Raw genomic sequence first — 24637 nt, forward strand, 5'->3', positions numbered from 1 at the left:
GACTCCAAAAAACCATTCAGCATGCTCAGTGCTCAGAGGTGGGGGAAAACCGGGGCCTCTTCTCAGAAGCCAGGGATGCTGAGTGTTACTGGAGGTTTTAAGGTAGTTGAGGAAAAAAATGTCAAATGTATAAATGAAAACAACTTCATTTTGTTAATCCTGAAATGCAACAGGTCTCAGACTGAGCTCAAATTAGAGAACAGATTTAAATATACACCCCAAGTAACTGACAAAATGACAATTGTTGTCATTCGGTTGCTAAGTTGTGTCCCACTCTTTGCAACCCCACAAACTGCAGCACCCCAGGTTTCTCTGTTCTTCTCTATCTCCAAGAGTTTGCTCAAACTCATGTTGATTGAGTTGGAGATGCCATCCAACCATCTGATCCTCTGCTGACCCCTTCTCCTCCTTCCTTCAATCTTTCCCAGCATCAGGGTCTTCTCTAATGAGTTGGTTCTTCACATCAGGTTGCCAAAATATTGAATGGATCATGGTAGAGAGTTCTGACGAAATGTGGTCCACTGGAGAAGGAAATGGCAAATCATTTCAGTATTCTTGCCTCAAGAACCCCTTGGGAAAAAAATGGCAGTAAGGATCATAATCACTATCATTTATTCAACACCTATTATGATCTGGGTCCTTTACAGATGTGACTTCATTTAAGCCTCCCAACATTTAAGCCTCACTGGCCTGTGAGGAAGATAATATAAAACCATTTTCAAATAAGGAAATTGAGGAATAGCAAGGCTTAGTATTCAGATGGTAAAGAATCTGCCTGCCATGTGGGAGACCCGGGTTCAGTCTCTGGGTTGGGAAGATCCCCTGGAGAAGGGCATGGCAATCCATTTTGGTGTTCTTGCCTGGAGAATCCCATGGACAGAGAAGCCTGGTGGGCTACAGTCCATGGGGTCACAAAGAGTCAGACTCGACTGAACAACTAACACACACAAAGCTTAGTAACCTACCAGAAGTCATATGGGGGGGTATGTGGAGTTTTCATTCTCTTTGTAGGAAACTCATTGTGATTCTATCGTTTTGTTCTGATTCCCTTCTGATCAAAGGGTGATAGGACTTAAATCTGTGCCTTGTACCTGAGTTCTTCCAGTTTAGGCTTTTTTTTTTTTTCCCCCTCCACTGGAACCAGATAGGATGGAATCTCATTATGATGATTGAGCCAAAGGACATTCTCCTTCTGTGTTTGGTACTTCATGTCTGGAATGATGGGAAGAAAGAAATTAGCCAAAAATTCATTTGCACACACAGTTCTCTGTCAGTGTCTGGAGACTTTTTTGATTGTCACAGTTGTGCACAGGGTGTAAGGGGGAAAACTGCCAGCATGTGGACATTGATAAACACTCCATCATGAAGAGAACAGTGCCCCACAACAAAGAATCATGTAGCCCCAATGAAAATAGTGGGAAGGCTGAAAAATCTTTCCCTATCTCAATGCCAGGTGCCTAGAAGGAAATAAGCAAGCAGCGCTTTCCTTACCATCCTAGTTAAACCTGCACCCCCTGGTCACTATTCTCTTACCAGTCTGATTTTATTTTATGCTTGTTCACATAGATGTCTGTTTACCTGACCTGGATACAAAAGGGCTTGAACTAGTTCTGCCTGCCCAGAGTTCTCTGTAGGGCACAGTCAGTAGAGTAGAAACTGAACTTTACAAACAGTCAGTGAATGAATGGATGAGTAATCACGGTGTAGAGTGTTCAAACAAGTTACATCTATTCTTGTAACTGAAGACAGAGACCACAGTTCTCCCATTTATCCACAAAGTGTGCTCTGGACTTTGAAAGCCCACTCTGGCTCCAAGCCATTAAACACCACACATTCAGTTTGGAATCCTTTATTCTCTGATTTGCTGGGCAATTTCATAGATCTAAATAGTTACGCTGAACCTTAGTGCCACTGTGTGATTTTCCTAACTAGGCACTTTACTGCTTCCTAAGACTCTCATCATTTGTGATTCAAGGAGAAATACTGATATCTACAGACACTTATCCCTCATAGTCTGAAGACTTCAGAGACTTGAGCCTTGAGGAAATGAGGCCCCTCTGAGACTCACGTGAAAGTGAGACACCTGGGGGGCACGTAATCCCAGCTGTAGATAGTACTAAAAGGAGAAGATGAAATTTGGACTAGTTCCAAATTGGGAAAGGAACACATCAAGGCTGTATATTGTCACCCTGCTTATTTAACTTATATGCAGAGTACATCATGTGAAATCTGGGCAGGGTGAAGCACAAGCTGGAATCAAGTTGCCCGGGAGAAATATCAATAACCTCAGATATGCAGATGACACCACCCTTATGGCAGAAAGCAAAGAGGAACTAAAGAGCCTCTTGATGAAACTGAAAGAGGAGAGTGAAAAAACTGGCTTAAAACTCAACATTCAGAAAACTAAGATCATGGTTTCTTGTCCCATCACTTCTTGGCAAATAGATGGGGAAACAGTGGCAGACTTTAGTTTCTGGGGCTCCAAAATCACTGCAAGTGGTGACTGCAGCCATGAAATTAAAAGACGCCTGCTCCTTGGAAGAAAAGCTATGACCAACCTAGACAGCATATTAAAAAGCAGAGACCTTACTTTGCTGAGAAAGGTCCATCTAGGCAAAGCTATGGTTTTTCTAGTAGTCATGTATGGATGTGAAAGTTGTACCATAAAGAAAGCTTAACATTGAAGAACTGATGCTTTTGAACTGTGGTGTTGGATAAGGCTCTTGAGAGTCCCTTGGGCTATAAGGAGATCCAACCAGTCTATCCTAAAGGAAATCAGTCCTGAATATTCATTGGAAAGGTTGATGCTGAAGATGAAGCTCCAATACTTTGACCACCTAAAGTGAAGAATTCTCTCACTGGAAAAGACCCTGATGCTGGGAAAGATTGAAGGTGGGAGGAGAAGGGGACAACAGAGGATGAGATGGTTGGATGGCATCATCGACTCAATGGACACGAGTTTGAGCAAGCTCTCGGAGTTGGTGATGGACAGTAAAGCCTGGCATGCTGCAGTCCATGAGGTTGCAAAGAGTCGGACACAACTGAGTGACTGAGTTTGACTGAGGTTTTAGGAAGAAACTCTTTCTGTTGCAACCTTCTTGTCAGGATTTTTCAGGGGTCATGGAGGAGGGAATCCAGGGAAAGTGTGGGTCAAAGTAGGTGAGGGATGCTGGGATTTATCTTGGAATAAAAGCCAGGATCTCAAGGTAAGTTAGCAAAAGATAAATTGTGTGCAGACTGGGCTACCGAGGGAAAGTGGCTCCAGGGGAACACTGTGGTCAAGATAAATATAGGCCTAGCGCAGGACTAAAAATCTGTATCTGGTTGTAAAAACGCAATCAAGAATGGAGATGAACCAGAGCCTGAAAGACTGAAGAGATAAGACCAGGTTTCCAGACAGAAGGCCAAATGGATGGGAGAATGGAAAGGAAAGGAAGATGGAAAGGGAAAGAGTGGACCTATGTATATGTATAACTGAATCACTTTGCTATATACTGGAAACTAACACAATTTTTAAAATCAGCTATTAGTTCAGTCACAGTCCTGTCTGACTCGTTGGAACCCAATGGACTGCTGCATCCCAGGCTTCTCTATCACCAACTCCTGAAACTTGCTCAAATTCACGTATATAGAGTTGATGATGCCGTCTCATCCTCTGTCATCCCCTTCTCCTCCCGCCTTCAATCTTTCCCAGCATCAGGGTTTTTTTCCAGTGAGACAGTTCTTCACATTAGGTGGCCAAAGTGTTGGAGGTTCAGCTTCAGCATCAGTTCTTCCAATGAATATTCAGGACTGATTTCCTTCAGTTTGATCTCCTTGCAGCCCAAAGGACTCTCAAGTGTTTTCTCCAACACCACAGTTCAAAGCATCAATTCTTCGGCACTCAGCTTTCTTTATGGTCCAAATCTCACATCCATATATGACTACTGGGAAAACCATAGCTTTAACTAAGCGGATATTTGTTGGCCAAGTAATACCTCTGCTTTTTAATATGCTGTCTAGGTGGGTCATAGCCTTTCTTCCCAAGAGCAAGCGTCTTTTAATTTCATGGCTGCAGTCACCACTTGCAGTGATTTGGAGCCCAAGAAAAGAAAATCTGTCACTGTTTCCATTGTTTCCCCACCGGTTTGCCATGAAGTGATGGGATCAGATGCCATGATCTTAGTTTTCTGAATGTTGAGTTTTAAGCCAGCTTTTTCACTCTCCTCTTTCAGTTTCATCAAGAGGCTCTTTAGTTCCTCTTTGCTTTCTGCCATAAGAGTGGATTCATCTCTCTATCTGAAGTTATTGTTATTTCTCCCGGCAATCTTGATTCCAGCTTGTGCTTCATCCAGACTTGCATCTCACATGATAGACTCTGCACATAAGTTAAATAAGCAGGGTGACAATATACACCTTTGATATACTCCTTTCCCAATTTGGAAGCAGTCTGTTGTTCCAATCCAGTTCTAACTGTTGCCTCCTGACCTTCATATAGGTTTCTCAAGAGGCAGGTCAGGTGGTCTGGTATTCCTATCTCTTTCAGAATTTCCTACAGTTTGTTGTGATCCACACAGTCAAAGGCTTTTGGCATAGTCAATAAAGCAGAAGTAGATTTTTTTTCTGGAACTCTCTTGCTTTATCGATGATCCAGTGGATGTTGGCAATTTGATCTCTGGTTCCTCTGCCTTTTCTAAATCCAGCTTGAACATCTAGAAGTTCACGGTTCATGTACTGTTGAAACCTAGCTTGGAGAATTTTGAGCATTACTTTGCTAGCATGTAAGATAAGTGCAATTGTTTGGCAGTTTGAACATTCTTTGGCATTGCCTTTCTTTGGGATTGGAATGAAAACTGACCTATTCCAGTCCTATGGCCACTGCTGAGTTTTCCAAATTTGCTGGCATGTTGAGTGGAGCACTTTCACAGCATCATCTTTTAGGACTTGAAATAGCTCAACTGGAATTCCATCACCTCCACTAGCTTTGTTCATAGTGATGCTTCCTAAGGTGCACATGATTTAGCATTCCAGGATGTCTGGCTCTAGGTGAGTGATCACACCATCGTGGTTATCTCGGTCATTAAGATCTTTTTTGTACAGTTCTTCTGTGTATTCTTGCCACCTCTTAATATCGTCTGCTTCTGTTAGATCCATACCATTTCTTTCCTTTATTGTACCTATCTTTGCTTGAAATGTTCCCTTGGTATTGCTAATTTTCCTGAAGAGATCTCTAGTCTTTCCCATTCTGTTCTTTTCCTCTATTTCTTTGCATTGATCACTGAAGAAGGCTTTCTTATCTCTTCTTGCTATTCTTTGGAACTCTGCATTCATATGGGTGTATCTTTCCTTTTCTCTTTTGCCTTTTGTTTCTCTTCTTTTCTCAGCTATTTGTAAGGCCTCATCAGGCAACCATTTTTCCTTTTTGCGTTTATTTTTCTTGGAGATGGTCTGATCAGTGCCTCCAGTACAATCTCACAAACCTCCATCCATAGTTCTTCAGGCACCCTGTCTCTTAGATCTAATCCCTTGAATTTATTTGTCACTTCCACTGTATAATTGTAAGGGATTTGATTCAGGTCATACCTGAATGGTCTGGTGGTTTTCCCTACTTTCTTCAATTTAAGTCTGAATTTAGCAATAAGAAGTTCATGATCTGAGCCACAGTCAGCTCCCAGTCTTGTTTTCACTGTCTGTGTAGAGCTTCTCCATCTTTGGTTGCAAAGAATATAACCAATCTTATTTCGTTATTGACCATCTAGTGATGTCCATGTGTAGAGTCTTCTCTTGTGCTTTTGGAAGAGGGTGCTGGCTATGACCAATGCACTCTATTGGCAAAACTCTGTTAGCCTTTGTCTTGCTTCATTTTGTGTTCCAAGCCCAAATTTGCCTGTTACTCTAGGTATCTCCTAACTTCCTACTTTTGCATTCCAGTCCCCTGTAATGAAAGGGATATCTATTTTGGGTGTTAGTTCTAGAAGGTCTTGTGCATCTTCACAGAACCATTCAACTTCTGCTTCTTCAGCATTACTGATTGGGGCATAGACTTGGGTTACTGTGATATTGAATGGTTTGCCTTGGAAATACACAGAGATCATTGTGTCGTTTTTGAGACTGTACTCAAGTACTGCATTACGGACTCTTTTGTTGACTATGAAAGCTACTCCATTTCTTCTAAGAGATTCTTGCCGACAATAGTAGATTTAAAGGTCATCTGAGTGAAGTTTGCCCTTTCCATTTTAGTTCACTGATTCCTAAAATGTTGATATCACTCTTGCCATCTCCTGTTTAACGACTTCCAATTTACCTTGATTCATGGACCTAACGTCCAGGTTCCTATGCTATATTGTTCTTTACAGCATTGGACTTTACTTCCATCGCCAGTCATAACCACAACTGGGTGTTGTTTTCACTTTGGTCCCATGTCTTCATTCTTTCTGGAGTTATTGCTCCACTCTTCTCCAGTAGCATATTGCGCACCTATCAACCTGGGGAGTTCATCTTTCAGGGTCATATCTTTTTGCCTTTTCATACTGTTCATGGGGTTCTCAAGGCAAGAATACTGAAGTGGTTTGTCATTGCCTTCTCCAGTGACTTTCAAATTATCCAGAAAATCAATTATACCCCAACATAGAATAAAAATTAAATTAAAAAGAAAAAAAAGCAAAGGATGTTCCTCTATAGTATGATGTGTGCTCTGCTAGGTCTTTCTGCTTTCTCAAAACTAGAGTTATACTCATTCTCATATAAAGCAGAGTGAGTCTTAGAGAAGTCAATTGGCTAACTATAGTCCACTAGAGAGTGAACTCCAGGAGGGAAGAGACCAGACTAGGCAGCTGTGTCTGTGGCTGCCATATCCACAGTGCCTAGAACATGGTAGCTGTGCCTAGTGGGAGCACAGAAAGTTCTTACTGGATGATTTGAAAGTCACCCCACTGGGAAGAGGTGAATAGCAGGAAGGTCGTATTTAAAACCATCAGCAGAAGGCGGTCTTCCTTGCACCAGCGGCTTTCTTAGCCAAAGGTGCCTGTGTGCTCAGTGACTCCATTGTGCTGACTCTTTGTGACCCCATGGACTATAGCTTGCCAGGCTTCTCTGTCCATGGGATTTTCCAGGTAAGAATATTGGAGTGGTTGCCATTTCCTACTCCAGGGGCTCTTTCTGACTTAGGGATTGAACCCCTGTCTCTTATCTCTCCTGCATTGTTAGGCGAACTTTTTACCACGGTGCCATCCAGGAGCCCAAAGTCATAAATCAGAGAGAACTTAACAGGAACAAAGATATGTAGGCACCCAGCTTATCTAAAATAGAGTTGTTATTTCATTTGTCTCCAAGCCTAAAAGGTCCAGTTCTTAATTTTTGTTACTTTGAAATAGATCAAACCATTTCAACATTCCTCTGTTTTAGGAGAAGAAATATTATCAGTTAAAAGAAAAACAACCTTTTTTTTTTTTTTTTTTGCAAGTATGTTGGTTTTTAGCCAACGTAATGAATGGCTGAAAGATTAGCATTATTTCAAACTACTGGTACTTTGCAAGTTGGCTTGTATCACTTCCAAACTGCATAAAATTATTTTGGAAGTACGTTATATATATTCCATGACAGGTTTTTATAAGATCAAATAAGGTCCCCATGGTATCAAGTGTCCAGTTGTTATTTGGCCATTGAAATTTCAGTTATAAACTTGGCCCTTTGTTTTTTCAATATAATTAAATTTAAAATATATTTATTGAAGAGCCCTTGTGTTTAGGGCCTAAAGCAGTAAGACATGAGGGAGAAAGTGATAGAATCCAACCAGGCTATTTCACTTGGACCACTTCCCCAGGGGAGAGTCACTAACAAATCCAGATGGCATCCTTAAGACCGAGAAGCCTGGAAGAAGCGAGGCTATCTACTCAGGGGTACAGGTGAAGTTACAGTCGCCAGAGTAGTTAAGTGCCACTAATGTTTGTTCCTATTAGCTGGGACAGAACAGACCATTTCCCCCTAAATCCTTAGAGTATTTCTGGAAATTTCTAGTCTGTACCCCCATGTGCTGTTTAGCCATTCTGATCTAGCTAGTCATTGCTGTTCTTTCCTGAGTGTTATCACTGATATGCAAACTGCACGGGGGACCTAGCAGAATGAGGGGCTTGACCTTCTCTTTTTCTTTAGGTTGCCTTGTAGAGTCAAGAGCCTGAAACAGGACTGCTTCTCTGTGTTCCCAAATCACTTACAACATTCTTGGTGAAACAGTTCCTTTATTCTTTTGTTTAATACAGTTTAGAGTAGTAGTTCAGAGTATACGTTTTAGAGTCAATCTTCCTAGGATCAAATCCTGGCTCCACCACTTGCTAGTTGTGTGACTGCTGAAATTATTCGTTTCTCTGTGCACTGGGGATAATATTAATTCCAGCTTCATAGTGTTGTAGTGAATGTTAAATGAAAACATATGTGACATTTAAATATGTCAGAAGAGCAAAGACAGAGTAGGCACTATATTTGTGTTAGCTATTGTAAACATTATTGTGAATTAGCAATGATTGCTCCTAAGTGCTAATAGCTAGATTCATTGAATGCTTACGTGTGTGCATGCTCAGTCACTTCAGTCACATCCGACTCTTTGCGATCCTATGGACCATAGCCCTCTAGGCTCCTCTATTCATGGGATTCTCTAGGCAAGAATACTGGAGTGGGTTGCCATGCCCTCCTCTAGGGTATATCTGCCTGTTTCTGCTGCACATCAGGCAGATTCTTTACCCACTGAACCACCTGGAAAGCCCCACTGAATGCTTGCCATGTGCCAATTAGTATATTAGGCATTTATACTTAATCCCCTCAGTATCCCTGAAGGCAAGAATTATTGTCATTCCACTTTTACAGCTGAGGAAACTTGCCTTAGAAAGGCAGACAACTGAGCCAACGCAGAGTTAGCACATGAACCCCACTCCTGGTTGGCAGGATGACACCAGAATCTGCTGGGCTTGGTGGGAATGTCATCTCAGGGCAGCTGCACACACAGCTTCTCTTCCCTGAAGTCTTGATCCTGAGTCAAGTGCACTGCATCTGAATCCTCCCTTAAGGCTGAGTTCTCTCCCAGGAGGCCTCTCAGATCATCACAAGAGCATCATAAATTTAGGGAACCTCAAGTCATTCAGTGGGACGAGATTTGGGATGAGAAAGAAAGATGGAAGATAAGGCTGATTTTGGAAGATATGGATGATGAGGACCTGGGTCATAAATGTTTGCCTTTCTTAGAAATGTGTAATTAACTCACTTAATCCCACTTTCCAGCATTTCCCAAACTGGGCTCTGTGAACAGCTCCTGCCAGTGCATAAAAATATGGGGAAAAAAAGAAAGGACAAAACAAATTCAATGATTAAAATGGCTATGAAATTCTAGGTTAAATCAAAATGTTTCTTTAACTGCAGGGCTTCTCAGAACAGTTAAGGTCCTGGTATGTATTCCAGAAGGAAGGAATAAAATGAAGTGATCCCCAGATATGTTATCCTGGAACCCTTCATGCCCAGCAGCCCACTCTCACCCCTTCCATTCCTGGCCCCAGAGCATTTCCCAGAACAAACATTTCCAGGGGCAGCTTTGCAGGACAGCTCTTTAAATGAAAGAAGATCAGTTAAGGGTTCTAATAGCAGTTTCACACCATCAGATATATGATAACCATTCTCCCAGAACTGTGGAAATTGTCAAGCTTAGAAACCAGAAGACTTTCAGAAGAAACCCCTGTGAAGAGAAACAGGGTCTAAATCAAGGCAGCAGGAATGAAGGTGTACAGAGAAGACAAATGTGCCTTTCTCAACCCTCCTTCAGCCCTACCAACGCTGGCCCTCTCCTCACCAAACTTCTCTGTCTTCCAGCTTTACTGAACCCCCATACACTTTGGCCTCCTTGCCTACTTAAAGTCTCCTTCTTGGAACAACTTCTTAATGACTCCCCAGAACACACGTGCTCCCACCACTGCCTGAAGAACTCACCAGGGACCTCTCTGAAGACTCTTACTTCAGGAAGCCTTCCCTGACCTTCCCAGATCTAGACGAGTAATGTTTCCTTAACACTCTTCTTCATCACAGCACTCATCCCAATGTTCCCAATGGTCCCACTCATTGCTTTTCTCCTGCTCTAGACTTTAAGATCCTGCCAAGCTTGAATCAGGTCTCAGCCTCGAGTTGCCATCACTAGACTGAGAGGCATACAGAAGAGGGGCAATGAGGGTTATTATAGGAATGAAGAACTTCACAGCAAACCTGAGAGGTAGATTTTATTTCTCTCACTTTATACGTAAAAACAGAATATCTGGTAGCTGCAGAAACTAAACTAAGCTCATCCAGTTAATGTTCACACTTAATAGATCTAATTCCATTCCGAAGAGCATTAAATGTAGCTTGAGGCTAAAGAGAAAGAGCGGTGACTTCTAGGCGGTATTCAGTGTGTATCTGTAAGGCTCCCAAGGCTCAACGCTGTCTTCCCCCCATGATCGAATTATCCTATAAGTTTCTTGAGCTCTGAACACTCAGAGAACACTGAGGACCATTATGAGGTCAAACAAATCATAGACAGTAAAATGGAAATGTTATTGAAAAAGATATCAAGGAACTTCAGAAGGGGCCTACAATAATTTAAAATGTAAGTCAATTTTCAGATTCAACCATAACAAAGTATTTGTTATCAATCTGCATATTTTCTGTCCTCCAGGGATATTCCAGCTAAACTAACACTGGCATAGAGAATTGGCTTTCCAATAGTTGACAATGCAGGCATGTTGCCTCCCTGAGGGTGCTGGAGGCAGGAGGAGCCAGCTCTTAGCCTTAGAGAGTAAAGCAGACTCTCTACAAAATGCCAAGAATATATTCTAATGGGGATGCATGTTTCTCCATTAAAGACAAGGTTAAGTGTCAATATCTAGGCAGAGACTGGGAGCAAGGAGGGTCCTGAGCTTTCACAGGGAAGGTTAGATGAGCGCCCCCAGCCACTACCTTTGTGAAACCACCCATGCATTTTGCAAGACTGTGACCTATGAGACAGTTGGGGTACTTAAAGGACCTAAAGGTACAAGTTAGAGCATACATCACAGGCAGAACTTAAAAGTTTCAAATGTCATTTTGTTTAGTCTTCACAGCATCCCTATGAGAGTTGCAGTTATTATATCCATTTTACAAATCAAGGAGCTGAGTCTCAGAGAGGTTACCCAGACTCGTAAACAGTGAAGCAAGAATTTGGTCCCATCTGTGCCTATCCATAGAGCCCTCAAACGAATCAATAAACCAACACTACATGCAGTAATACAGCTATTACCGATCTGGTCTCTGTCTGTTTCTTTCTCCCTTTTCCTCCTTCCCCAAGGAGTATTTTTTCTTTTCTTTCTTTCTTTCTTTCTTTTTTTTTTTTTTGTCAGTTATGCCAAGAAAAACTTCTCAATTTCCAGAACTGGAGAAGGAAAAGTGAGTGAAGGTTGAACCTAAGTGAGTGAAGGTTGTTAAATGCAAGACTATTAAATACAAGCTTTTTTTAAAAAATGAGGTATTAATGTTATGCTAATATATTGTTTCTCATAATGGCTAGATGATGGCACTAATTCAGCTTGCCATCCTGTTGAGTATTAAGTTTCTCAATCAACCAAAGGGCCTCCATCTCTAAAGTCTGCCAATTTAGTGAAGCAAAATATAATATTTAAAGTCACTATTAGTTGAAAAGAGGGGTTAGTTGGAACACTCCTGAGTGTTCAGGAAGACAGGAAGTCAGAAGCCCTGGCTTTGAGTGCTAGTTTCTCTCATAGAGAACACAAATATAAAATTGGGAACAAAGAAGATTTTATATATATATATTTATAAGTATGTATATATGTATGTATTTTGTAAACTAAAAAGGAAAGGGGGCTGATGAAGTGATCATGATATAGCTGCATATTTCCCCCTGAGTTGTAGCCACTGATAAATTAAATTTTAATCTATAAGTCATTTGAAAGCCTAGAGTGAAGGGTCGTCTTTTCATAAGAACCTGAAGGTGCTTGTTTTACCAGCTACTGGAGTTTCTTCATATTTTTGAAGGTCAGGCAATCTGTACCCAATCCCCAATCTTTAGTCATCCTTTTGTTCCATCAGCATTCTTAAATGGCCTCACAGAATACAGAATTGTATTATTACAAGGTTAACGATAGTGCTGGGGTAAGCCCGATTGAGAGGATGGAAGTGGACCATTAACCAATAATTTAAATTTGCATTAGTTTCGGTTCAGTTCAGTTCACTTGCTCAGTCGTGTCCAACTCTTTGCGACCCCGTGAATCACAGCACACCAGGCCTCCCTGTCCATCACCGACTCCCGGAGTTCACTCAGACTCACATCCATAGAGTCAGTGATGCCATCCAGCCATCTCATCCTCGGTCGTCCCCTTCTTCTCCTGCCTCCAATCCCTCCCAGCATCAGAGTCTTTTCCAATGAGTCAACTCTTCGCATGAGGTGGCCAAAGTACTGGAGTTTCAGCTGTAGCATCATTCCATCCAAAGAACACTCAAGGCTGATCTCCTTCAGAATGGACTGGTTGGATCTCCTTGCAGTCCAAGGGACTCTCAAGAGTCTTCTCCAACACCACAGTTCAAAAGCATCAATTCTTTGGCACTCAGCCTTCTTCACAGTCCAACTCTCACATCCATAAATGACTACTGGAAAAACCATAGCTTTGACTAGACGGAACTTAGTCCTTAAAGTATTGTCTATGCTTTTGAATATGCTATCTAGGTTGGTCATAACTTTTCTTCCAAGGAGTAAGCGTCTTTTAATTTCATGGCTGCAGTCATCATCTTCAGTGATTTTGGAGCCCCAAAAAATAAAGTCTGACACTCTTTCCACTGATTCTCCATCTATTTCCCAGGAGTGAAGGGCCCAGATGCCATGATCTTCGTTTTCTGAATGTTGAGCTTTAAGCCAACTTTTTCACTCTCCTCTTTCCCTTTCATCAAGACGCTTTTTAGTTCCTCTTCACTTTCTGCCATAAGGGTGGTGTCATCTGCATATCTGAGGTTATTGATATTTCTCCTGGCAATCTTGATTCCAGCTTGTGTTTCTTCCAGCCCAGCGTTTCTCATGATGTGCTCTGCATAGAAGTTAAATAAGCAGGGTGACAATATACAGCCTTGACGTACTCCTTTTCCTATTTGAAACCAGTCTGTTATTCCATGTCCAGTTCTTACTGTTGCTTCCTGACCTGCATACAGATTTTTCAAGAGGCAGGTCAGGTGGTCTGGTATTCCCATCTCTCTCAGAATTTTCCACAGTTTATTGTGATCCACACAGTCAAAGGCTTTGGCATAGTCAATAAAGCAGAAATAGATGTTTTTCTGGAAATCTCCTGCTTTTTTGATGATCCAGCGGATGTTGGCAATTTGGTCTCTGGTTTCTCTGCCTTTTCTAAAACCAGCTTGGACATCTGGAAGTTCACGGTTCACGTATTGCTGAAGCCTGGCTTGGAGAATTTTGAGTATTACTATACTAGCTTTTGAGATGAGTGCAATTGTGTGGTAGTTTGAGCATTCTTTGGCATTGCCTTTCTTTGGGGTTGGAATGGAAACTCACCTTTTCCAGTCCTGTGGCCACTGCTGAGTTTTCCAAATATGCTGGCATATTGAGTGCAGCCCTTTCACAGCATCATCTTTCTGGATTTGAAATGGCTCTACTGGAATTCCATCACCTCCACTTGCTTTGTTCGTAGTGATGCTTTCTAAGGCCCACTTGACTTCACATTCCAATATGTCTGGTTCAAGATGAGTGATCACAACATTGTGATTATCCGGGTCGTGAAGATCCTTTTTGTACAGTTCTTCTGGGTATTCTTTCCACCTCTTCCTAATATCTTCTGCTTCTGTTAGGTCCAGACCATTTCTGTCCTTTATCGAGCCCATCTTTGCATGAAATGTTCCCCTGGTATCTCTAATTTTCTTGAAGAGATCTCTAGTCTTTCCCATTCTATTGTTTTCGTCTATTTCTTTGCATTGATTGCTGAAGAAGGCTTTCTTATCTCTTCTTGCTATTCTTTGGAACTCTGCATTCAGATGCTTATATCTTTCCTTTTCTCCTTGGCTTTTCACTTCTCTTCTTTTCACAGCTATTTGTAAGGCCTCCCCAGACAGCCATTTTGCTTTTTTGCATTTCTTTTCCATGGGAATGGTCTTGATCCCTGTCTCCTGTACAGTGTCATGAACCTCATTCCAAAGATCATCAGGCATTCTATCTATCAGATCTGGGCCCTTAAATCTATTTCTCACTTCCACTGTATAATCATAAGGGATTTGATTTAGGTCATACCTGAATGGTCTAGCAGTTTTCCCTGCTTTCTTCAATTTCAGTCTGAATTGGGCAATAAGGAGTTCATGATCTGAGCCACAGTCTGCTCCCGGTCTTGTTTTTATTGACTGTATAGAGCTTCTCCATCTTTTGCCACAGAGAATATAATCAGTCTGATTTTGGTGTTGACCATCTGGTGATGTCCATGTGTAGAGTCTTCTCTTGTGTTGTTGGAAGGGGACATTTGCTATGGCCAGTGCATTATTTTGACAAAACTCTATTAGTCTTTGCCCTGCTTCATTCTGTATTCCAAGGCCAAATTTGCCTGTTAGTCCAGGTGTTTCTTGACTTCCTACTTTTGCATTCCAGTCCCCTATAATGAAAAGGACATCTTTTTTGGGTGTTCTAAAAGGTCTTGTAGGTCTTCATAGAACCGTTCAACTTCAGCTTCTTCAGCATTACTGGTTGGGGTATAGATTTGGATTACTGTGATATTGAATGGTTTGCCTTGGAAACGAATAGAGATCATTCTGTCGTTTTTGAGACTGCATCCAAGTACTGCATTTCGGACTCTTCTGTTGACCATAATGGCAACTCCATTTCTTCTGAGGGATTCCTGCCCGCATTAGTAGATATAATGGTCATCTGAGTTAAATTCACCCATTCCAGTGCATTTTATTTTGCTGATTCCTAGCATGTCGACGTTCACTCTTGCCATCTCCTGTTTGACCACTTCCAATTTGCCTTTGATTCATAGATCTGACATTCCAGGTTCCTATGCAATACTGCTCTTTACAGCATCAGACCTTGCTCCTATCACCAGTCACATCCACAGCTGGCTATTGTTTTTGCTTTGGCTCCATCCCTTTCTTCTTTCTGCATTTATTTCTCCACTGACCTCCAGTAGCATACTGGGTACCTACTGACCTGGGGAGTACCTCTTTCAGTATCCTATCATTTTGCCTTTTCATACTGTTCATGGGGTTCTCAAGGCAAGAATACTGAAATGGTTTGCCATTCCCTTCTCCAGTGGACCACATTCTGTCAGACCTCTCCACCATGACCCGCCCATCTTGGGTTGCCCTGCGGGCATGGCTTAGTTTCATTGAGTTAGACAAGGCTGTGGTTCTAGTGTGATTAGATTGAGTAGATTTCTGTGAGTATGGTTTCAGTGTGTCTACCCTCTGATGCCCTCTTGCAATACTTACCATTTTACTTGGGTTTCTCTTACCTTAGGCGTGGGGTATCTCTTCATAGCTGCTCCAGCAAAGCACAGCCGCTGCTCCTTACCTTGGATGAAGGGTATCTCCTCCCACTGCCCTTCCTGACCTTCAGCGTGGGATGGCTCCTCTAGGCCCTCCTGCACCTGGGCAGCCACCACTCCTTGGACTTGGGGTTGCTCCTCCTGGCCGCCGCCCCTGGCCTTAGGCATGGGGTTGCTCCTTCTGGCCGCTGCCCCTGGCCTCAGACGCGGGGTAGCTCCTCCCGGCTGCCATCCCTGGCCTCGGGCGTGAGGTATCTCCTCCCAGCCATCGCCTCTGACCTCAGACGGGTTCCATTATTCTCCTGGGCAGGTTTGTGCCAGATAGCCCCCCATCTGGATGTGCTGTGTGGAAGTGGCATGAAAGGAGGCGGGTAGTGAGGTGGGATTAGAGGGTAGAAGGTAAAAGTCTTGCTCAGAAAGAGATGTCTGTAGACTGGAGGGGACAATATACTGGCAAAAATAAGTGGTTCCAGTAGCCCTACATTAATGCAAAACCCAATGATGTCTCTTTCTGCAATTGGTATATTAACCCCTGCCTGGACTCCTCCTTTACAATCACATCTCTTCCATACATCCCACTTGGGCCACCAGATCTGATCATTTTACTTTATCAGCCGCAGTCGCCACAGAAAATGAGGAGCTTGTTAAAATTAGATCATTCAAGGTAGACTTAATAAGCAGACTATTTAAGATGGTGTGGACAGGACAGCACAGCCTCCCAGGGCTAATGACAGTGAGATGCACGATCCTTAAGCCTGGATTAAGGGAGCAGGAAGGAAAGAGAACTAGAGAACTGGCTTCCAAAGAGGATCAGGGATGTTGGTAGAGGGATAAACCTGTTTGGGGTGACCCTGCAGGAACAGAGCCTGAAAGGACCATATCTTCCCTTTCTTCTCTCCTTCCCTCTCCTCTCCTGTTGAGGCATCTATTGGCCAAATCAACCAGAAAACAGAGCATAAGGAGACTATTCATGTAACGGACAGAGTGGAAAGCCGATTAGGAAGGACAGGCAAAAGATTTCAGCACAGACCCTTTATTTAAAGCACATCTATGTGCTGGAAACACAAAGAGATGAAGTTCTTTCCACCCTGGAGGAAGCTTCAATTAACAAAGACTTTGAAGACAGAAGAGCTACAAGGAGTTTCCAACCCTGAGAATGTTATAAGAAATTTATTTCCATTTATCTGTTCTTTCATCAGCCCTTCCCTGAAGGCCTCCTCTTTGACAAGCAGATGCAGGCCCTGAGGACCCTGCATTGCAGGGTGTATAATGAGACACAACCCTTACTGTCTGTGAACTCATTATCTGTGTGCAGAGAAAGACGCGTAAGTAGTGAACTACAATACACAAAGCTCCAAGGTCTTCCTTTCAACAGCAGCTTCTTTCCAAGTACCCAAATGCCCAGCTCATAAAGCACAATTAGGTCTGTCCATCTTTGCACATGTTGGATGGTAAGTGGTTTGGACAGCAGCCTATGGTCATTAGGCTTAGAAACTTTCCTTGTCAGTTAATTTGATTAATATCAGAGAAAACTCAATTAGACTTGTCAACTTTTTGCATATGACATTTAATATCTATTAAAATGATGTCACCTCCATCAGCCAGGAGCTGTATCTTCAGTTTCTACAGACTGTCAACTTGAGAATGATGAAGACCCAAACAAGGGTGACGAAAATTTTATCCCTATCATTCTTTCCACAATTTAACATAATGATGAGAAACACAGCTACCCTGTTCATATGCCCCTTACTCTTATTTTCCTACAGAACCCCACTTGAAAGAAGAATCTATAAAGCTGAAGGTTAATTGTCCGAATAGTCCTAAAGAGTGAGGTAGCATAAGAGAAGCTTCATATGCGCAGGGAGAATAATTAGGTGAGTGGGATTGTTTGGGGGTTATTTATAGACCTGGTTGTCACTTCCAAACAACTATCCCATTTCTAGGTTAAAATGAGGCTATGAACTCCCCAAAGAATATTATTGTAATCCTTAATAAAACAGAAAAGAATGTAAAACTGTATATACTAGTGAAATTTCTTTATATTAGAAGCTTTAAAGCTCTAGATGAAATTACCATAAAATATGTAGCTCACATAGAAGTGTAACTGTATTACTCTACCCTTTCAAAGCAGGAAAAAAAAAGCTTAAGGATCTCTATATTTAATGTCTGTGTTTATCTTGTTTGCTTTTCTACAATAATTTGTTTCTTGTGCCTACTCCACAATTTACATTCTATCTGCTGGAAAGCTCAAATAATTAGCTCTCAGAAAGGAGTGTATTTGTCAGATTTGTTTGGGATATCTCCTTCAAAACACATACATTCACATCCCGATACAGTAGATGATGGTGGGGCCTGGGAGTCTCCATTTTGTAATGCACACAGCTTCTTTTAATGGGCATCCATAAACAAAAAAGAATGCACTAGAATGTCTGTCCCCAAATAGTCCATACTAATTCACATTTCTGGGCATTTGCTCAAATTCTTTCATGAATGTTTCTCTTGCTTGTTTGCCTGGCAAATGTCTAACGCTTTACTGAAGCCTGGCAATGTCTTTGAAGCTTTTGCCATCACACAAAGATAATTGCCCCACCCTCTTTATAGTTAATATACTTTTAAATGTAAACATTACTGCCTTGCGATTGAAATGATATCCAAAGGAAACTGTAATTCTAAATGTACGGCCACCCCAATGTTCTTAGCAGCATTATTTACAAAAGTTAAGACTTGGAAGCAGTGTAAGTGTCCATTGACAGATGAATGGATAAAGAATATGTGGTATATATATATATATTCAATGCACATATAAATATACACTCAGCCTAAAAAAAGATGAAAATAATGCCATTTTTCATGGCATTGGATGAACATGGATGAACCTAGAGATTACACTAAGTGAAGTAAACCAGACAAATGATATCTCTTATATGTGGAATCTAAAAATGAAACAAATGAATTTTTTCACAAAACAGAAACAGAGTCACAGACATAGAAAATTCACTTATGGCTACCAAAGCAGAAAGGGTGAGGGGAAAAATGGAGCATGGGGCCAACAGATACACACTACCATGTAAAAACTAGATAAACAATAAGGATTTCCTGTATAGTACCAGGATTCATATCCAATATCTCATAACAAACTATAATGGAGAAGAACTGAAAAAAAAATACAGATATATATATACACATATATATGGATAACTGAATCACTTTGTTGTACATCTGAACCTGTAATAACAATGCAAATCAACTACTCTTCCAAAAAAAAGTCAAATAAAGATAGAAGATTCTCTTACAAATCATTCAAAAAAAAATACTCTCTGAGATTCTTAAAGGCAGGGAATGAGTTTTACCTTTGTATTTTGAACAACAGTGTCTAGCCCATAATAACGGTCAATAATGCTGTTGACTAGCATTGAACTGAATGGATATTGAATATATTTAGGTCATCTATTACTTCCTTGGCTTTGCTACTCATAATTCATTGCTACTCAAAGATTATTTATACAACACTTAAAAATTTAGAGGCCTCATGTTGTTCAAGTTGCCTGGAGAATCCCATGGAGGGAGGAGCCTGGTAGGCTACAGTCCATGGGGTCGCAAAGAGTCAAACACGACTGAGCGACTTCACTTTCACTTTCACTTTCAGGTGGTTCACACTAACTGGGGTAGTATGTTATTAAAAAGAAAAGGAAATAGGAAGACTACCATCTTAAATCTACCATTGTAGCATCTGTAAGAGACATTAAATTAGATTCAATGTAACCACTGTGTGGCTTGCAGATATTTTCCTTCATCCCCTTCTTTCTTGATAGCTCAGACCTTGCAGCCACCCAAGCCCTTTTCCCCCTAGCTTTCACGTTTCCTAGTACCCTACCCAAAACGTCTTCTCTTTTCCTCTCCTTTCTCCTTTCTTGCTGCTACTGATTCCCTCTCTCTTCTCTTACTTTCTTCCAAATGTTTTAGGATACCAAGCGTCAGACCTACCCTCACTGTGCTTTCCCAGTATTCAGCCCAGCACTACTCTGGTCCTAATTCTGTAACTTGATCTGTGACTTTGTACAACCTCATAATTAGCCCTCAGTCAGATTCCTAACTATGGATAGTCCTCGGAAAAAAATTTGCATTTTGAGTTTCAAAATGTCAAAATACGATGATAAAGTTTGTGATGTATTTTAACTGTTTACATTTTATGAATGAACCCATTTAAGGTAAAATGGAAATGTATTCCAAGAATAATTACAGAACATATAAAAATCCTCACTCATGGTACACCACAGGTTGTGGATTTTGACAGTGGAACATACATTGAGTGTTATTTTCCTTTAATCCCTCCAATATATCTATTTATCTGGATGTCTTCATTTAGAGAGAGTATCTAAAAGACTTTATTTGGAGAGTGTTTGTAAAAAAAAAAGAGAGAGAGAGAGAGAAAGCAAACACAGCCTGTGCCCAATTTCCCTTCTGACCCTAACTCTCACTGCTGCTAATAAAAATCAGAAAGGAAAATACACATGGAAATATCTTGTGGCAAATCTGGATTCAAATCATTGCTCTTCCACTTCTTAGTTTTGTGATCTTAGGCGCCAAACCTTCACTTCCAAAGAGGGCTGTCTTGAAAAGAGAGAGATTTATGTTTTCCCTTTCCTGAAGGATTACTGTTTCTCAAGAAGAGGGTATGGATGGAATACTTACAGGAATGCCTGACTAGAATGAGAAAGTAAATACCAGAAGGTCATACAGGAGGGCTCTGGAGTCAGATGACTTATTTCCAGTGGCAGACAAGTTACTCCCTGGCTGAATGACTTCAGGCAAGTAGCAGCCTCTCTGAGACTCACTTTTCTCATTTGTAAAAGAACCATTAGCCAGACTCATCAAGAAACAAAGGGAGAAAAATCAAGTCAACAAAATTAGAAATGAAAATGGAGAGATCACAACAGACAACACAGAAATACAAAGGATCATAAGAGACTACTATCAGCAATTATATGCCAATAAAATGGACAACGTGGAAGAAATGGACAAATTCTTAGAAAAGTACAACTTTTCGAAACTGAACCAGGAGAAAATAGAAAATCTTAACAGACCCATCACAAGCACGGAAATTGAAACTGTAATCAGAAATCTTCCAGCAAACAAAAGCCCAGGTCCAGACAACTTCACAGCTCAATTCTACCAAAAATTTAGAGAGGAGCTAATACCTATCCTACTCAAACTCTTTTAGAAAATTGCAGAGGAAGGGAAACTTCCAAACTTATTCTATGAGGCCACCATCACCCTAATATCAAAACTTGACAAAGATGCCACAAAAAAAGAAAACTATATGTCAATATCACTGATGAACATAGATGCAAAAATCTTTAACAAAATGCTAGCAATCAGAATCCAACAACACATTAAAAAGATCATATACCATTACCAAGTGGGCTTTATCCCAGGATGCAAGGATTCTTCAATATCCACAAATCAATCAATGTAATTCACCACATTAACAAATTGAAAAATAAAAGCCATATGATTATCTCAATAGATGCAGAGAAAGCCTTTGACAAAAGTCAACATCTATTTATGATAAAAAACTCTCCAAAAAGCAAGAATAGAAGGAACATACCGCAACATAATAAAAGCTATATATGACAAACCCACAGCAAACATTATCCTCAATGGTGAAAAATTGAAAGCATTTCGCTTAAAGTCAGGAACAAGACAAGGGTGCCCACTTTCACCATTACTATTCAACATAGTTTTAGAAGTTTTGGCCACAGCAATCAGAGCAGAAAAAGAAAGAAAAGGAATCCAAATTGGAAAAGAAGAAGTAAAACTTTCACTGTTTTGCAGATGACATGATCCTCTACCTAGAAAATCCTAAAGACTCCACCAGAAAATTACTAGAGCTAATCAATGAATATAGTAAAGTTGCAGGATATAAAATCAACACACAGAAATCCCTTGCATTTCTATACACTAATAATGAGAAAATAGGAAGATAAATTAAGGAAACGATTCCATTCACCATTGCAATGAAAAGAATAAAATACTTAGGAATATATCTACTTAAAGAAACTAAAGACCTATACAAAGAAAACTATAAAACACTGGTGAAAGAAATCAAAGATGACACTAATAGATGGAGAAATATACCATGCTCATGGATTGGAAGAATCAATATAGTGAAAATGAGTATACTTCCCAAAGCAATCTATAGATTAAATGCAATCCCTATCAAGCTACCAATGGTATTTTTCACAAAGCTAGAACAAATAATTTCACAATTTGTATGGAAATACAAAAAACCTCGAATAGCCAAAGCAATCTTGAGAAAAAAGAATGGAACTGGAGGAATCAACCTACCTGACTTCAGGCTCTACTACAAAGCCACAGTCATCAAGACAGTATGGTACTGGCATAAAGACAGAAATATAGATCAATGGAACAAAATAGAAAGCCCAGAGATAAATCCACACACATATGGACACCTTATCTTTGACAATAGAGGCAAGAATATACAATGGAGAAAAGACAATCTCTTTAACAAGTGGTGCTGGGAAAACTGGTCAACCACTTGTAAAAGAATGAAACTATAACACTTTCTAACACCATACACAAAAATAAACTCAAAATGGATTAAAGATCTAAACGTAAGACCAGAAACTATAAAACTCCTAGAGGAGAACATAGGCAAAACACTCTCCAACATACATCACAGCAGGATACTTTATGATCCACCTCCCAGAATACTGGAAATAAAAGCAAAAATAAACAAATGGGACCTAATTAAAGCTTCTGCACAACAAAGGAAACTATAAGCAAAGTGAAAAGACAGCCTTCAGAATGGGAGAAAATAATAGCAAATGAAGCAACTGACAAACAACTAATCTCAAAAATATACAAGCAACTCCTACAGCTCAATTCCAGAAAAATAAATGACCCAATCAAAAAATGGGCCAAAGAACTAAATAGACATTTCTCCAAAGAAGACATACAGATGGCTAACAAACACATGAAAAGATGCTCAACATCACTCATTATCAGAGAAATGCAAATCAAAACCACAATGAGGTACCATTTCACGCCAGTCAGAATGGCTGCTATCCAAAAGTCTACAAGCAATAAATGCCGGAAAGGGTGTGGAGAAAAGGGAAGCTTCTTAAACTGTTTGTGGGAATGCAAACTAGTACAGCCACTATGGAGAACAGTGTGGAGATTCCTTTAAAAACTGGAAATAGAACTGCCTTATGACCCAGCAATCCCACTGCTGGGCATACACACTGAGGAAACCAGACCTGAAAGAGACGCGTGTACCCCAATGTTCATCACAGCACTGTTTATAATAGCCAGGACATGGAAGCACCCTGGATGTCTATCAGCAGATGAATGGATAAGAAAGCTGTGGTACATATACACAATGGAGTATTACTCAGCCATTAAAAAGAATACATTTGAATCAGTTCTAATGAGGTGGATGAAACTGGAGCTGATTATACAGAGTGAAGTAAGCCAGAAAGAAAAATACCAATACAGTATACTAATGCATATATATGGAATTTAGAAAGATGGTAATAATAACCCTGTATGTGAGAGAGCAAAAGAGACACAGATGTATAGAACAGTCTTTTGGTCTCTGTGGGAGAGGGAGAGGGTGGGATGATTTGGGAGAATGGCATTGAAACATGTATAATATCATATATGAAACGAATCACCTTTCCAGGTTTGATGCAGGATACAGGATGCTTGGGGCTGGTGCACTGAGATGACCCAGAGGGATGGTACGGGGAGGGTAGAGGGAGGGGGGTTCAGGATAGGGAACCCGTGTATACCTGTGGCAGATTCATGTTGATATATGGCAAAACCAATTCAATATTGTAAAGTAATTAACCTCCAATTAAAATAAATAGATTTATATTAAAAAATAATAAAATACCTGATGTTCCATTAAAAAATAAAAGAACATATTTCATAGGGCTGTGATGAGGATTAGATGTATTAAATGAGATAATTCATGAGCACATTAATTCAGTATCTGCATAGATTGAATAATCAATGTGGATATGTATGTGTGTTTCTGTATCTGTGGTTGCTTTAAACCCGTCTGTGTTTCTGCTCTTGCCTGGAGATCAGGCACCCTTCAGTTCAGTTCAGTTCAGTTCAGTTCAGTCGTTCAGTCGTGTCTGACTCTTTGCGACCCCGTGAATCACAGCACACCAGGCCTCCCTGTCCATCACCAACTCCCGGAGTTCACTCAGACTCACGTCCATTGAGTCAGTGATGCCATCCAGCCATCTCATCCTCTGTTGTCCCCTTCTCCTCCTGCCCCTAATCCCTCCCAGCATCCTTAGAAGGAATGAAAGAATTGCCAATGAAAACTAATTACTAGTCCATTTACCAAAATGTGAAAGTTTATTGGAGCCAAATTTGAGGATTATAACCTGGGAACAACTCAGAAAGCTTACAGAACTGCTCTGCTCTTTAAAAGTCAAGACAGTTATGCACATATATATGGAATCTAGGAAGATGGTACTGAAGAACCCATCTGCAGAGCAACAGTGGAGATGCAGACATAGAGAACAGACTTGTAGACACAGTGGGGGAAGGAAGGGAGATGAATTAAGAGAGTAGCATTGAAACATATATATTACCATATGTGAAATAGACAGCCAGTAAGAATTTGCTGTATGATGCCAGGAGCTCAAACTGGTGCTCTGTGACAAGCTACAGGGGTGGGATAGGGTGGGAGGTGGGAAAGAGGTTTAAGAGGGAGGGGACGTACGTATACCTATGGCTGATTCATGTTGATACATGGCAGAAACCAACAATATTTACACAATATTGTAAAGCAATGATTCACCTACTAAAAACATTTAAAAATGGGGGGGGGGGGAAGCATGCAGCAACCAGAATAAAAAAGTAAAATTTAAGAAAAAAAAGAGGCACAGTTATATAAGCATTTTGAGACAGAGGGCTATACAATAAATGATGTATTGACAGTTTACATAATCCAGATCTAAGCACCTTGTGACACTTTAAGAAATCGAGGAGGAATGTTATCTTCAAGGAATTGACTTGTTGATGCTAGGAGATTGCTGCTCTTTATGGTTGAGCATGTATTTCTGCTAATGGGGAAGGTTTGG

The sequence above is a fragment of the Ovis canadensis genome, chromosome 21, assembly GCF_042477335.2.
Source record: "Ovis canadensis isolate MfBH-ARS-UI-01 breed Bighorn chromosome 21, ARS-UI_OviCan_v2, whole genome shotgun sequence".
Classification (NCBI taxonomy): Eukaryota; Metazoa; Chordata; class Mammalia; order Artiodactyla; family Bovidae; genus Ovis; species Ovis canadensis.